Raw genomic sequence first — 16,239 nt, forward strand, 5'->3', positions numbered from 1 at the left:
GGTCATGATCTCAGGGTCATGAAATCAATCCCGGCATCAGGCTCTCCACTTGGTGTGAAGTAACTTGAGATTCTCTCCCTCTCCCTCCCCTTATGTCTCTCTCCCTACTCACTCACTCTCTCTCTCTCAAATAAATATATAAATAAATAAAATCTTTAAAAAATAAAAACCCTCACAGTATAAGTCAGTTATTGATGTGAATAAATAGAGGCTCCTTGCTGTCCTAGAAAGAGAGGTGGCCCAGACACAATTTGGATTCAAATTTGGATTCTTCTACCGACTAGCTATGTAACCTTGAGAAAGCTTATGTAACCTCTGCAATGCAAAGCTCTCCTCAGGGAAATGACTTTAAGAACACTGGCTTCTTGAGACTGTAATTATTACATTAACTAACAAAGGAAAAAGGTCTAAGAAGACTACCTAATGTTCATGCGTGCTATGTTCCAAGTATCCTGCTGTTGATATTTCATGTACTATTCAATATCATTTTCAGGGGAAGAAATCAAGGCTTAGAGAATTTGGCTATTGCTTAGAGGTCACACAGTTATTAAGTGGCCTGGGCGGAGCTCTTCTAGATCTGTCTGACTCTGGAGTGTGTCCTTAACCACCACAGTTTACTGCCAACAGTTTCCCATTGAGTAAGAGAAATAAGGAGCACAAAAATAATAACTCACCATAAAATACAGTAAATGCAATAAAAGAAGTCCACAAAGGGAAATGGGAGGATGGAGGTATTATTTCCAGCTCGTGGATCTTCCATGACAAGCCTCCTGTAAGAGCTGAGTTCAAACAGGGAAAACCAAAAGATGTGGTGGGTTTTGGGGAGTCTGAAAAAGTACCTGATATGCTTGGCAGTCTGGGGGAAAGCCTGCACATTGCCATTCTCAATGGCCCTCATGCCAAATTTCCATGCCTATGGTGTAAAAAATCTTGTTTGAATCAGTAACTCAACTTCCAAATTCTGAAGAAAGGTTCACAATCTATTCTGTAAGATTCCTTTTCCCCAACATGCCAGGGGATTGGGTACATTCTCAGGAGTAGCAGAGGCTTACAATAGCATTAAACCCTAAAAGTAGTAATTTTTCTTCACTCCCAATTTGGGATAACTCCAGGATGACGCCTACTTACAGGGCCAGCCCAGCAAAACCTCCCTGATTGCCTTTCAATTTTTGGCCCTCTGATCTATTCAGTTAGGCCTTCTTTCTGCTGTACTGCTGAGAGTGATTATGCCCAATATTGGCTCCAAGTGTTAACTTATCAGTAACTTGTGGCCTTCCAAGTCAAGCAAGTAATGGAAAATGACTTTCCATCAAGGACCATACATACCTTTTCAAGTGTATCACGTAGGCAACTATCTGCCCATTTATTAATATGCCCAAAGCAGATTCTTACATCTGGTTCTTTCTTTTGGAAGGATAAACCCAGGATTGTGTAAGCTCAAGAATGGGACCACGCCGACATGCACTTTTTACTCCATTATCCGTTATTGAGAGCAGGGACCCTGCTTATTGTTCTAATGTTTTTATGCCCAGGATGACTGAGACATAGTAGGCATGTCTGCTCAGTCAAGTCTTCTTGGACCTATATACCTTTGTGCTTTTACTCCGTCTGCAATGACAAAAAATAAGAAAGCCCTAATATCCCTTCAGTCTACTTATCTAGCTAGGTGTGTTTAGCTACGGGCAGTTAAGAAACCAGTTAAGTACTCTTGTATCTCAGTCATCTATGTTTAACTATAGGAGATTGGTAAATCAGATACATACAGCTATGTATGGGATCATGACCTGAGCCGAAGGCAGAGGCTTTAACCCACTGAGCCACCCAGGCGCCCCCAGATATATTTTTTATTCACTATTTATTTGGTCTGTTTGAAGAAAACTATCTTCACAGTGTAACATACTAATTTTTTAAAAGTATACTCTTTTTTAAAAAAAGATTTTATTTATTTATTTGACTGAGAGAGTGAGAGAGCACAAGCAGAGGAGAGGGAATAGTAGAGGGAGAGGGAGAAACAGGCTCCCTGCTGAGCAGGGAGCCCGATGTGGGGCTTGATCGCAGGACCCCGGGATCATGACCTGACCTGAAGGCAGACACACAACCATCAGAGCCACCCAGGTGCCCCAACATACTAATTTTTTCTTCACGTGGAAGCTTTTGATTGAGGCAGTTGAGGCTTACCATCTGTGGCAGAGACAGCACAATGTGGACTTCCATGATGACGCGTTGTCCCTGGACAGCTGGCTGCCAGGTCAGGGGCCACATACATTTCCTAGCTCCTTATGTCTAAGTGAAAATGTGATTCCACCCAAGACATTTAAGAAGTGGGTGTGTGTTGTGTTGTGTTTTCCATCCTCTCTTTTCCCATGAGTGGGCTGAATGCACATAAATCGAAGCCCTAGGAGATCGTGGAGACACAGCATGGATGGACCTTTGTCTCAGTGTTTCCATGTAGAGGAGAAGCCAGCTGTCAGCCCGTGGTGTATGTGAGCAAGGCATGTATTTTGATCATCTGCAGCCACCAAGTTAGTCTACCAGAGCAGGAAGCATGCATCGTGTGTGGTCTTTTTCTTGCACCCACTCTCTCATGAAGGTGGAGGGTAGCAGTTCTAATGCTTTATCTAAGGCATATCATTCCTAGCTCCAGGACTGAGTGTGGAATATGGCATTAGGGGAGTGTCCGATGGTCTGTGTTCGGGTTCCAGGAGACAAGGATGGTGACAAGATACACTTGTCAGCGAAGGTTGAGGGAGGGAGCCATGAGGCTCAAAGGAAGGAGATTGCTAGGGTGTGGGACAAAAAGGGAGTGGGTGACGTTGTCCAGTATATTTTAGATTCCAGTTTTTGGGGGGAGGGTTCCAAATTGAAGGAACAGAGTAAAGGTAAGTCTTCAGAATGGCAGGCTGGGAGACAGCAAGCCTTCCTAGCATGGACGAAGGGTGGACTCAAGGCTGTCCAAATGGGTCCAGCCAGAGGAGAGCAGGAAATGGGGCCAGTGGGACATCCACCTGACAGCCAGCTGGGATACAGAATCCCAGACACCCACAGGGTATAGAGCCAGTCCAGGTAGCTGAGAGCCCTGATCCAAACAGGCCAGGCAGATATGGCTTATCTTTTTGTGATGGTTTTTAGGAATCTGTCATCTGATAAGGTATGGAAGCACGAGCTGCTGGCTTCAGCACGTGGAAACCATCAGTAGAAATTGATTTCTACGTGCCCCTGGAGTAAGATCCACAGACATGAAGTTTGGCAGACATTTACTGGCTTCCAGGAAGTGCAGGGTAGGTTTCTTCTGGGTACTTATTGCAAATATGTGGGTTGGCCCTACGACCCTGGGCAGGAACTGACCCAGATTCCCTGCCTCTGGATGAGGAGCTCTCTTAGCCAGCTCCACAAGAGCAAGCATCCTGCAGCTTCAGCTGGGTACTGAACTGGGAACTGAACCAAGAAGTATTGGCCGAGTTTACCTATGTCCACAGTGAAGATGTATGGCTAGAACCTCAAAAAATTAGTTAAAGCACTGAAGACTGATGTGAGTGTTACTGTCTAAAACATTCCTCTTCCTCTCTTGATATACACGTAAATGTGTGTTTGCAGTGGACTTTGCCATACATTTGGGAAGATGAAGGAGAACAGTTATTACAGAAGTGTGAACCCCTAAAACTGGGCTTTTCTGTCTGGGTTCCAGCCTCCTACTTCCTTACCCAAATCCTTTCCTTTCCTTTTTCTTTTCTTCTTCTTCTTCTTCTTCTTCTTCTTCTTCTTCTTCTTCTTCTTCTTCTTCTTCTTCTTCTTTCTTCTTCTTCTTCTTCTTCTTCTTCTTCTTCTTCTTCTTCTTCTTCTTCTTCCTTCTTCTTCTTCTTCTTCTTCTTCTTCTTCTTCTTCTTCTTCTTCTTCTTCTTCTTCTTCCTCCTCCTCCTCCTCCTCCTCCTCTTCCTCCTCCTCCTCCTCCTCCTCTTCTTCTTCTTTTTTAAAAGATTTTATTTTTGGGCACCTGGGTGACTTAGTCAGTTAAGCATCTGCCTTTGACTCAGGTCACGATCCCAGGGTCCTGGGATTGAGCCCCGAATCAGGCTCCCTGCTCAGCGGAGAAGGCCTGCTTTTCCCTCTTCTCCCTGCCTGTGCTCTCGCTCGCTATCTCTGTCTCTCTCACCTCAAATAAATAAATGAAATCTTTTTAAAAAAGATTTTATGTTTAAGTAATCTCTACCCCATTGTGGGGCTTGAACTCAAAACCCCAAGATCTAGAGTTGCATACTCCACTGACAGAGCCAGACAGGTGCCCCTTCTTTTCCTTTTTCTTACTCAGGATCTGCCCAATAATAAATATGTAATTTTATTATGCAAAATAACCAGCTCCTACTTCTCAATTCTCTGCCCTTGCTATCTGTTGGTGCATCTTGAAAACCTTATCCTCCCCATGCCAGCCTGCTACACTCAGGGCCCTTTGTCCTGGATTTCATTCTCCCAGCCCCAGCCAGCTCCTGTAGAGGGAAGGTAGCAGTATGGCCAGTCCCTTCCCACTAAGGTCTCCAGATGTAGCAAATAAAAATATGGGATACCCAGTGAAATTTGAATTTCAGTCAAACAATAATGAGTTTTTAGTATATCCCGGATAATGCAGGACATGTATTACACAAAAATTTATTGTTGTTTGTCCAAAATTCACATTTCACTGGGCATCTTGTATTTTTATCTGACAATCCTATTTCCCACTGCCATGAATTAAACCAGCTTACCTTTTTTTTTTTTAAGATTTTATTTATTTATTTGACAGAGAGAGTGCTTGAGCACAAGTAGGGGGAGTGGCAGGCAGAGGGAGAAGGAGAAGCAGACTCCCTGCAGAGCAGGGGAAACCTGATGTGGGACTCGAACCCAGGACCCTGGGATCATGACCTGAGCTGAAGGCAGTTGCTTAACCAACTGAGCCACCCAGGTGCCCTAAACCAGCTTACTTCATAAGGTGCAATGTGTTATACACATTATGGGTTGAAAAGCTTTTTTTTTTTTTTTTTTAATTTAGCACCTAGAACACATGGCATGCAGTAGGTGTTCAATAAATATTTGTGAACAAATGACTGAGTAACTCTCCTTTAACCTCTGAGGCAGATTAGAATGGTTGAGCAATATGTCTTTTCAGTGCTGGGCACTGGGGCTGTGGGGATGGGGTGAAGGTTAGGACAGAACTATCTTTCTCCCCATCTGTTTTCTCAAATGTAGTTTAGGATTAGCCATTGTTCTAAAGCATCTGCCTTTGCCTCAGGTCATGACCTAAAGCAGGTGGGTACCAGGAATTTTATTCTATTTAATTTATGTACTAAGCACTATTACATAGTTGAAAAGAATACATTTCCTCCAGAAAATGTACTGTCTAGTGTTTGTAGCAGTGAGGGAAGAGGGAAAGAAGAGAGGAATGTGTAGTTAATAGGCTTAATTCATTGTCAAGTAAAATTTGTCCTAAGAAAGGGGGAAAAATACAGAAAGAAGGAGAGCATATTTAGTTGCAGATACCAGAAAAGGATGTACCATTTCAATGACGTTTGAGTGGAAGGTATTCTAAGTTAAGGCAACAGGTTGGGGGAGCACTTGACTGGCTCAGTCAGTAGAGCATATAACTCTTGATCACGAGTCATGAGTTCTAGCCCCATGTTGGGTGTGAAGCTTACTTAAAGAAAAAAAAAAAAGACACAGAGTTAGGAAAATCCAGGGTCTATTTGGGGAAAAGAAAGTGTGGATATTTTGATGGATAGCACAACGATAATCCTATAGACTTTTTTTTCCCCCAAAGATTAATATTAGCAATGATAATCCTATAGACTTTTACTTCCCAAAGATTAATATTAGAATTGAAAGGCAAGGGGCACCTGAGTGGCTCAGTGGGTTAGAGCCTCTGCCTTCAGCTCAGGTCATGATCCAAGGGTCCTGGGATTGAGCCCCCCATCAGGCTCTCTGCTCAGCGGGGAGCCTACTTCCCCCTCTCTCTCTGCCTGCCTCGCCTACTTGTGAGTTCTCTCTCTGTCAACTAGATAAATAAAACCTTTAAAAAAAAAAAAAAGGAATTGAGAGGCAAATTCATCCATCTCCAAGTTCTTTTTTGAAAGAAGTTGGCTAGGATTATGTACACACACACTTATATACACACACTCCCAAATAACTGGATTTCTTTTCTTTCCTTTTTTTTTTTTTTTTTAGGGTGGGGGCAGGGCAAAGGGGGAGAGAGAGAGAGCGTGTCTTAAAATAGGTGGAGCCCAACACAGGGCTCCATCTCACAATCCTGAGATCATGACCTGAGCTGAAATCAAGAGTTGGATGCTTCAACCGACTGAGCCACCCAGGCGCCCCACACATAACGTTTTAAAAGTGTTTTTCCTCGTTGTCAAAATCTGGTACCACAGCCCAGTTGCTTTGTGCCAGTTCTGTCTGTGTGCTCTGTCTCAGCGGTGGAAGTTTGATTCACATAGGACCTCTGCAGTTGGGTTCTGGGAACATCTTCCATGTGCTTTTTGTTAAATAATATGTCAGAATATCAAGAGAACTGAGTTACAGTGCTCAGCATTGGAATGCTGAATCTTTAGTTCCATATGCCTCCCAGCTACAATTTCATGTTTTTTTGCAAGACTAATCCAGGCATTACATTATTGTCAGTGCCTCCCAAAATATTCCTTGCCAATTATTCTGCTTGTTTTCAAAGGTTCTCTGAGTACAGGTATTTCCTGTTTTATTTCAAAATTAATGATAAATGATAGGCTTTTGAAGGTTTAGAGAATGAATTTTGGTCCAAGAAGCATTTTTTTTTTATTATTGGATAGGCATTGCCTAAACTGTTCCAACAGTTTTCCTCCTCTCAAGTTGAAGAGGTAATTATTTTTTTTCCATAGTCATACATTCTTGAGGACTTAAAGAATATATTTTGAGAAGTTCATTTGCAGAATATATTTTCAAAATGAAAACATCACGATTATTCTTTCACAATGAGTAAAAGTTTCGCTTTTACATCTATTTAGTTCTAAAGCATTGTCTCTATAATAGCAAACATCCTTATACTTAATCATTTTAATATGGGTTACTCCTTTTTTTTTTAATTGCCCAAAGACTTAAAAGAGGAGAAACATTTTTGAATGAACGAGGACCCATTTTAGGAAGGATCAGTCAATTTTTTCAACATCAACATTGTTAGTGATGGGATGGTCTGCAGAACATTGGTTTCCTTTCATTTTTACCTTTAAGGAAATGATAGTACTTCAAGAAGTCATAAAAGCAATTAAACATTCCAGTTTTCCATGTTAAAGCCTACCCAAGCAAAAATGGAAGGGCAAAGAATGTTCTTGGGATTGAGCTTTATGAGAAAGACACATGCAATCAAAGTGAAAAATTTACAGTTTTGTTCTTTGCCAGGGTAAATCAAAATGAAGACTTTTTTCCTTTGGGTCCTAAAGATATTCTGCCTTATCCCTAAAAGAGTGCTGGAACTCTCCGTCTTCCAAAGCTCTGTGCCTGGCTGGGGCCTCCTCTCAGTACAATATGCTTACGATCAAGATGCTCTTTCTGGCCAGGACTGAATGTGACTGGCACCACTTGCAATCCCTGCAAACCTGGGCAGGGAACCAAAAAATCACACCTGGCACTCCGGTCCTATCCAAGGAGGATGAAAACAGGGCATGTCGGACTTTGACTGCCAACATAACCAAGCCTGCCTGGCCCTCCGCATGCCTTTGTTCTGGTCCTTAAAGAACACAGAGACCCAAGGTCACACCCAAACTTGACAGAGAGCCCCTCTTTTCTTCCTGCCCACTGGTACTGCCTCTGAAGTTGGAAAGGTAACCTTACGTTTATAGCACTTTTTTAGACCATGTATTCTATGTTAGAACTGAAGAAAAAAAAAGTGTGTATGTGTTTGGATATGCACATACACATTTGTACACACATATTTGTATTCTAAAAATAAACTTTAAAAATTAGAAGTATTATTTTCAGGATTTCATTGTGATATTCCGTTCCTTTGGACAACAATTAGATATTTTCATACATTGGTGATATCGATGTCCTTACATTTATTGAAGTTATTAAATTGCTTGTCACCACCACCTGGTGGGTTGGCAGTTAGGTTTACATGCTGAGAAGTAGAAGGAAAAGAAGTAATGATTAAAAAGACATTTGAGTGCTACTCTTGCCTCTGGCTGGTTTACTTTGGACATCATAAACCCTTTTTTTTAAGGATCTAATATTTGGGAGTATGCTTGAGAAAACAGAGCTTCAGGAAAAGCTGAGAATGACCTCTCTTTGGCTGACTCACTCTGACTTTAAAGCAATATGTCTTTACAGAACATGGTGAGAGTTCAAAGTCCGCTTTTGTTTTTCCCATATTTCTTAGTATAGAAGAAAAGCAAGACTGTAACCCATGCATTTGTTTAATTCCTCCCTTTATTGTAATGGAATAAGCACTGTACTCTGTTGTCATAAAAGAAAGTGTGATAAATTGCATTGTTCCTTCCTATGGCCAGTCTTGGTGTTCCTCCAGCCCAGCAAGCTGCAGAAGTAGAAGTAAGGCTATCAGGAAGACCATCTCCACCACCATGGTTTTCAGAAACAGGGATAGGAACACAAAATATTCTGTGGTGGCAAGACCACATCACAGAAAGAACGCAGTCTTGGATCAGAAATCTAGACAAGGTATTTGACTTTTCAGAGCACAAGTTGCTCCCAGGAAAATAGTGATAATGCCTGCCTTATGCTGTCTTCATTATGATTAAATAAAATTATGACTACAAAACTACTCACATTGTACTGGGCACCTAGCGGGCACTCGGGAACTTTCCACAGGTAGACGGGTTTAATAAGCAAATCAGTCCTCTCTCTTCTCAGGCCATTTCCAAAGTGCAATTTCAAAGTGTAAATTTCATTGTGTCCCATTTCCTCCTTCTGATCTTACTGGTGTATTACCTTGGCACTTAATGATCAGGGCTTTTCTTGCTACTTTCCAGATCCCCAGTCTTGAAACACAACAAATTTTCAACAGTCTGCTTTCCGTTTTTTATCCTGCCACTCTGCCCTTGGTCCCACAAGGCCCCTTTCGTCTCCATCTCCCACACTTCTCTGTTGCGGCAGGAAGACCAGAAAGCCCCCTGCATCAGATGACCTGCTCCGTAGCCGCTGTTCCAGTTCTCCGTCGGGAGCACCCGGGAAGCTGTTTGCACAGCAGGGCACTGCTAATTCTGAGTCCGTAGCACGTGGGAATTGTGCACGGGGATCTGTCACGCGTGTAGATGGAAGAAATACTCCAAAGATAGAAGGAATACTCATTTTTCCTTTGTTGCACTTCGTAAGTCTTCTAGGACCCTGTTTTCTTCCACCTTATTCTAAGTCCCTGTGTATAATCTTAGTCTTTTCATTCTGGTGAAAACTAACCCCTTCGGCATCTCCCTTTAGCCCCCAGTTTGCCAAATCCTCCTGTTCTCAAAAAAATTGCCTCTACCTCTCATGTCCCTCTCTTTTCTACCTCTTCTCTAAACTTGAAGGAACTCTGCATTCTCACCTCCCCTGGATTCCCTTCAGTCTTCCCTTTTCACCACAAGGCCCCTGGGAATTCCTAACCCTGAACCATCCTCAGTGCCTCACTTCACCCCTCCCTTGACACTCCTGCTGGGCTTCGTTACTAGAGTGACATCTTCTGATTCTCCTCCAATTGCATTTGAAAAATCTAGCAGGAGCTACTTGCCTTCCTGGGCCCCAGCTCTGGCCTGATCTTTCCCCCTCTTGGCAGGACTTGCCCCCAGGGTGTGGTGACAGAGGGCTTTGCTGCCGTCCCACCCACTGCCGCTAGCTGAGACCTGCCAAGGTGGCTGTGGGATCCAGCTGCTCAGTTCCAGGCCCTGGGAAGTCTGTCAAAGCCCTTCGGCCTCTGGACCCAGGCTAGAGCTGGCCATCTGCAAGTGTGTTTCTGTGCAACTGAGGAGAGGCTCCCTGACAGCCCAGGTCTTGGGGCTGAGGCAAGGTTTTCGGCTGTGAGTTACCAGAGCTGTCAGAGCTTGAGGGAGATGCATGGGAATGGGGGTGGGTGGGTGGGCAGAAAGGATGGCATGGGGGTTTTCACCTCCTTTCCTATGACCAGAATGTTACCTCTGTGAGAATGTCTCCAGTCTTCCAGCCCTGTGTTCTCACAAAACCGAAGCCGTCACCTCTACTGCCTACTGGACATCTACCCCCAATCCCCACCCCATTTCTGATATCTTGCTTTAAAATAAAACTCATAAAAAAAATAAAAATAAAAAATAAAAAAAAAGAAAAGAAAACTCATCTCTTCTCCCATATCTCTCCTCTACTCCACATTGCCTTATGTTAGTGATTTTTTCTTTCTTCTTCTCACCCAGACTTGAATATATGGACTTGTATTGACTTTCTCTTCTCCTCTATATACCAGTCTATGACCTGTTCCTTTTAAGGCCACATTTGAAATGTCTCTCTTCCTTTGCATTGTTTTATGGGCGGTAAGCCACAGGAAATCAATAATATTAATAGTAATCAGTTTACTATATTTAATAATATAATTAATACTATGTATTAATAGTAACTAATTAATATTTTTTAAAGATTTTATTTTTAAGTCATCTCCACACTCACTGTGGGGCTTGAACTTATAACCCCCAAATCAAGAGTCTCATGTCTACCCACTGAGCCAGCCAGGTGCCGGCTAATTGTTAGTATTAATACATAGAATACCTACCTACCTACATATATATATTATCTATATATATAATATTTAATATTAAAATTCTACTTACTCAAGTCAACCTAAAACGTCAATGAATTCTTATTGCTTAAAAAATTAAAACCTCGTGATTTCATATTCAAATATGTGCAGGCATTCCTTGATCATATCTGCATGATCCTCCCACTGTTACTTGGAGGATAATTGTTGCTTCCACAGATCAGATCTCTTTGCTCTTCATTTATTCAACAAATGTTGACTGAGCTCTTTGGATTGTTCATTCTGTGGGCACCATTCACTAGACATGCTTCCCGACTTTGTTGAGCTCTACCCCCTGCCTGACCAGCCCTTCCCACCTAGTTTTCATCTCAGGCTTAGGTCAGACCTCATTTCCTTTCCAAACATTTGTGGGCTTCCCCATGCTTTTGGACTTTTATACTCTCCAATATTTGTGTTACTCCTTGGTGCCTACTTCCTATTATCCTTTATTTTGTCTCTTTGTTTAAGTAGACTTTATATCAATATCTTCCTTACTTACGTGTCTGTCTCTATAACAGGACAAGAAGTTCCTTCAGGTCAATAGTTCTCAGATTTTGGTCCCTGATCAGCAGCATCAATATCACCTATTAGATGATTAGAGATGCAACGATTCAGGCTTCTTCCCAGACCTACTGAGACAAAATTCTGGAGAACCACAACTCCAGGTTATAGATTTGAGGATGAGATAGGTTTGGTTGCCTCTTTATTCCCCAAGTATACTGCAAGATATTCGGGATCCTTTTCTTTCTGAAGGTGTATTTGAAAACCTTTGGAAAACTCTAAACCTTCCTTGCATACATATGTAATAGTTTATTTTTACCTTTTTCAAAAACTACTTGAACCAACTTGAAAAGATGATAAAATGGAAAAGACGAACAAAGGAAAGGAGGAGGCAAATATGCTAACCACAAGAGTTGCTGTTATTCTCATAGCATCTCAGAGCTTGCTGGCAACAAGATGAAAAAGGGAAGCATAATGTCTTCTTGTTTCATTTATACCAGAGGAGGTCAAAACTCTATAACTAAATTAAAAAAAAAATCCCATATGGAAGCTTCTAGAGGGGCCAGTTAGAGAATTAAAGGATAAAATCCAAAAGTTTTATGACCTAGGCAGCAATGGTTTTCACATGACTGGTTTATGTTTATTACCACCCTTACACAAATTGTGCCAATGCTTAGTATGTAAGAAAGAGGAGCTATAACTAAACCTGTGACGAGAACTCGCTCTGCCATTTCTCATAATTTTGTGGCTTGAAGGGAAGAGTTAATTTTCCCCAGATGACCACCAAGAAAATAATGTGGAGTGTTGTCTTAAAATGTGGCCCATACCCAGTGGGCCCTGTTGGAGACAGGAGGGTGTGATGAGAAGGCACTCATGTGTTATTGATGGAAAGAAGAAACATCTAAAGGAGGGTAGCCCTGTGAGAGTTCCCAGGCCCTGTCTGACTGGCCCCAAGGTCACATGAAGAAGGTGGATTTGGACTGGAGCACAGGGTTTCGTAATCAAGTAGAGGACTGGGGCCAGATGCATGGGATTGCAACAGGGAGACAGAACACTGAGGAGATAAGACAAATCCCTCCCAAGTACTGTCTACCATGGGGAACATTTTATAAGAAGACAAGAGCTTTTACCATGGAGATGGGTTGCTCTTATTTGTTGCTTGCTAACAAGGACATAATAAGGTGTTTGTTTGTTTTTTTTAAATTAAGAACTTAAACCAATACCATTACATAAATTCAAACCTGACTTTCGATAGAAATGAGACACAAGAAAATTTATCTTCACTAAGTCCCTATTGATTCTGGGTATGGCCCTCTGTATTCCCAATCCAGATCCCGTTCTCTCCTGTTTGACAAACTTATGACACAGGGACACCAGCTGGGGCCAAGGGGAGCTTAGTTTCTGAGCGCTGAACACCTCTTGACTAGAGAGTGCTTTTACCAATCTATTATAAGTAATCTCACTCAAATAATTTTCCTGAAGACAGCACTATAACGAGTCTCCCAATATTTGATAGAATAAGTAGGTGATGAAGAAGAAAGATAAAAAATTTAGAGTCAAGATTCCAGACTCACATTTTCCAGCTGCATGACCTTGTAAAATGAGATAATGCATGAAAATGCTTGGAGAACTGAAAGTATTTTGGTTATTTCTCATACATGGTCAGGGATGTTAACCTTTAAAAAAAAAGTCAAGTACAGTTTACACTGAAGTAAAAGATGAGGACTACTCTGGAGGAGTTGTATGTACATGTCCTGATGTGTGCCACACGTTCCCAAAGTCCTGAACCCAATCCAACTTTCCCTGTTTTCCCTGTATGGTCTACTGACTGCCTATACCTCCTGGGTGCCATGCTACGTTAACAACCATTTCACAAATGAAGATACTGCAGCCCCCAGATGTCAAATACTTTATCCAAGCTCACAGAAAGATGAGGTCATTTTCGACAGGCCTTCCACTAGAAGAGAGAGGAATAATATTAATAACAATGCAACAACAACAATAACAATTGCAGCGGGCTCAAATCCTGGTACTTTGGGATATATTTTACATGTATTATCTTGTTTAATTTTTCCAACAACCCTATGCATCACTCAGTTTGCTTTGTTTTGGGTGTTTTTTTGTTTGTTTGTTTTGTTTTTGTTGTTGTTGTTTTTTAAGAGGAGTCCGGGAAGGGCACAGAGAGAATCATAAACAGGCTCCATGCTGAGCAGAGTCTGATGCCGGCCTCGATCCCACCACCCTGAGATCATGACCCGAGCCGAAATCGAGAACTGGATGTTTTTAACAGACTGAGCCACTCAGGTGCCTCTAGTCACTCAGTTTTAAAGTTGAGGAAAGTGAGGTTCAGAGTCTTTAAGAAATGTGCTCAAGGAAATTCAGCTAGGTTCGAATCCATCTGTCCTTAAGACCTTGATTTTCACACTATGTTCTACTGCCTCTCAGAGCAGAGCAGGGATAGGAACCAAATCAATGAATTCATCAATATCAAATTTTGGGGAAAAAACTTTTCCCTTAAATTTAAATAAATTTAAGTCTTCATCACAATTTAAGTGCTGAAAATAAAGCAATCTTACACAGTTGTTCCCCTCTAAGTTTCTGTAGTGATTTAGGCTTATATGAATTTAAATGGAATCTAAAAGATCCCAAGATCTGTAGTTTAAAAAAATTCACTAACTGCATTATTCCCACCAAAATAATATCATTTTCTTTAATATAAAAAATAAGTTCACCTGATTATTCCTTTCTCTCTCTCTCTCTCTCTCTCTCTCTCTCTCTTTTAAGATGTTATTTATTTATATGACAGAGACACAGCGGGACAGGGAACACAGGCAGGAGTAGTGGGAGAGGGAGAAGCAGGCTTCCTGGCAAGCAGGGAGCCTGATGCGGGGCTCGATCCCAGGCCCCTGAGATTAGAACCTGAGCCGAAAGCAGATGCTTAATGACTGAGCCACCCAGGCACCCCATGATTATTCCTTTTTCTGATCCTTCTTTCTTTAGGATACTATATTTATCTTCATATAAAATAATTCATGTAAAGAAAATAACCAAGGTGAGGGAAGGGAATCCTCTTGTTTTCTGGAGTGTGGTTGACCTGATTCCCTGAAAAGAATGTATAGAGGATTAAGTATATATATTTTTCCCCCAAATTATGGTTCATAGTTCCTACCTCCCAGCAAGACTAGCTACATAATTTGTGGGGCCCAGTGCAAAATGAAAACTGGGGTGCCTTGCTCAAAACTGAGTGATTCAGTTGGTTGAGCCTCTGATATCTGGTTTCAGCTCAGTTCATGATCTCCTGGGTTGTGAGATCTGCACTGAGTGGGGAATCTGCTTCAAAAGATTCTCTCGTTCTGCCCCTCTCCCCACTCAGGCTCCCTGTCTCTTTCTCTCTTTCTAAAATAAATGAATGTCCTTAAAAGAAAAAAAAAGAATTTCAAGATAGCAACAGCAGATCATAAATGGGCACACAAGGCTCTTGCAAGTGTGGGGGTCCTTATGCAACTGTGTGGGTCACCAGCTCATGACACCAACCCTGCCACCACACAACTTTATAATTCCAGGGATACAGCAGTAACAAACTTAGCTCAGTGTAGCTAAGGGATAAATAATCCTGGCGAGCATAGAGTTAGCCCTCTTAAGTTACACCTGACTAAGGAGTCCACCGAAGAGTATCTGAAGCTTTTGTTATCAGATTCGCTTTAGGCCTTTTGTATCTGGAACAAGTGCTTACATAGGTGTATAATTATTGTAAGTTATTCCCTTGGAAAAAGCCGTCAAGTGTTTTATTTAAGTCAATAGTCATATGGGATATTTTCTAACATAAACGTAATAAGGTAGAATAACAATATTGATTATTTCTTTTTCCTGAAGAAAGAGTATATTTATTTTTGGCCAATGATCTTGGTAGCTACCATGGCTTAGTGGACTTAGCTGGAATCTGACTCAGAAGGAGACTAAAGAGCCTGGGAAGGACACGAAACATAGCACTTATTTTGGAATTTGTCTCTACTTCTGCACATTTGATTCACTCACAGACCAGTGAAGTAAGGAAGGATGTGGGGGAAGGTGAAAACCCAAGAATAGTACAGGGCTTCCAAGTGGAATTCCAGTTATTTAAAAAAAGATATTAAAAATTTACAATTTTTTCGGGCACCTGGGTGGCTCAATTGGTTAAGTGTCGGCCTTCAGATCAGGTCATGATCCCAGGGTTCTGGGATCGAGCCCCACGTTGGGCTCCCTGCTCAGTGGGGAGTCTGCTTCTCCCTCGCTCCTCCCACACTCAAGCTCCCTTGCTCTCTCTCTCACTCACTCTCTCTCTCAAATAAATAAATAAAATCTTAAAAATTTTGGAATTTTCTGAAGGATATTTATTCTAGAAAAATAGCTTAAACAATTAGAATAATTTTAATGTATAGGAAAATCTAAAAGATTCCCTCATCTACTAAGATTTTAATTACTGACGAGTAAAGAATATAAAAAATGTAACTACATCTTCTCCCTTTTCATCTTCTGTGTAGATTAATGGTCAAGTTGGCCTGTTAAATGCCATCGTGAGGGGTACCTGGGTGGATCCATCGGTTAGGCATCCGACTCTTGGTTTCAGTCCAGGTCATAATCCCATGGTCCTGGGCTCGAACCCCATGTCAGGCCGACCACTCTGCAGGGAGTCTGCTTGTGTCCCTCTCTTTCTACCCCTCCTCCTGCTTGCGTGCTCTCTCTCTAAAATCAATCAACCAATCTTTTTTTTTTTTTTTTTTAAGATTTTATTTATTTATTTGACAGAGAGAGACACAGCGAGAGAGGGAACACAAGCAGTGGAGTGGGAGAGGGAGAAGCAGGCCTCCCGCCGAGCAGGGAGCCCAATCCGGGGCTCGATCACAGGACTCCGGGATCATGACCCAAGCTGAAGGCAGACACTTAACCGACTGAGCCACCCAGGCGCCCCTCAATCAACCAATCTTTTAAAAAATGCCATCTTGGAAAGCAGAATAAGG

Source organism: Martes martes (genome assembly GCF_963455335.1).
Source record: "Martes martes genome assembly, chromosome: 12".
Taxonomy (NCBI): Eukaryota; Metazoa; Chordata; class Mammalia; order Carnivora; family Mustelidae; genus Martes; species Martes martes.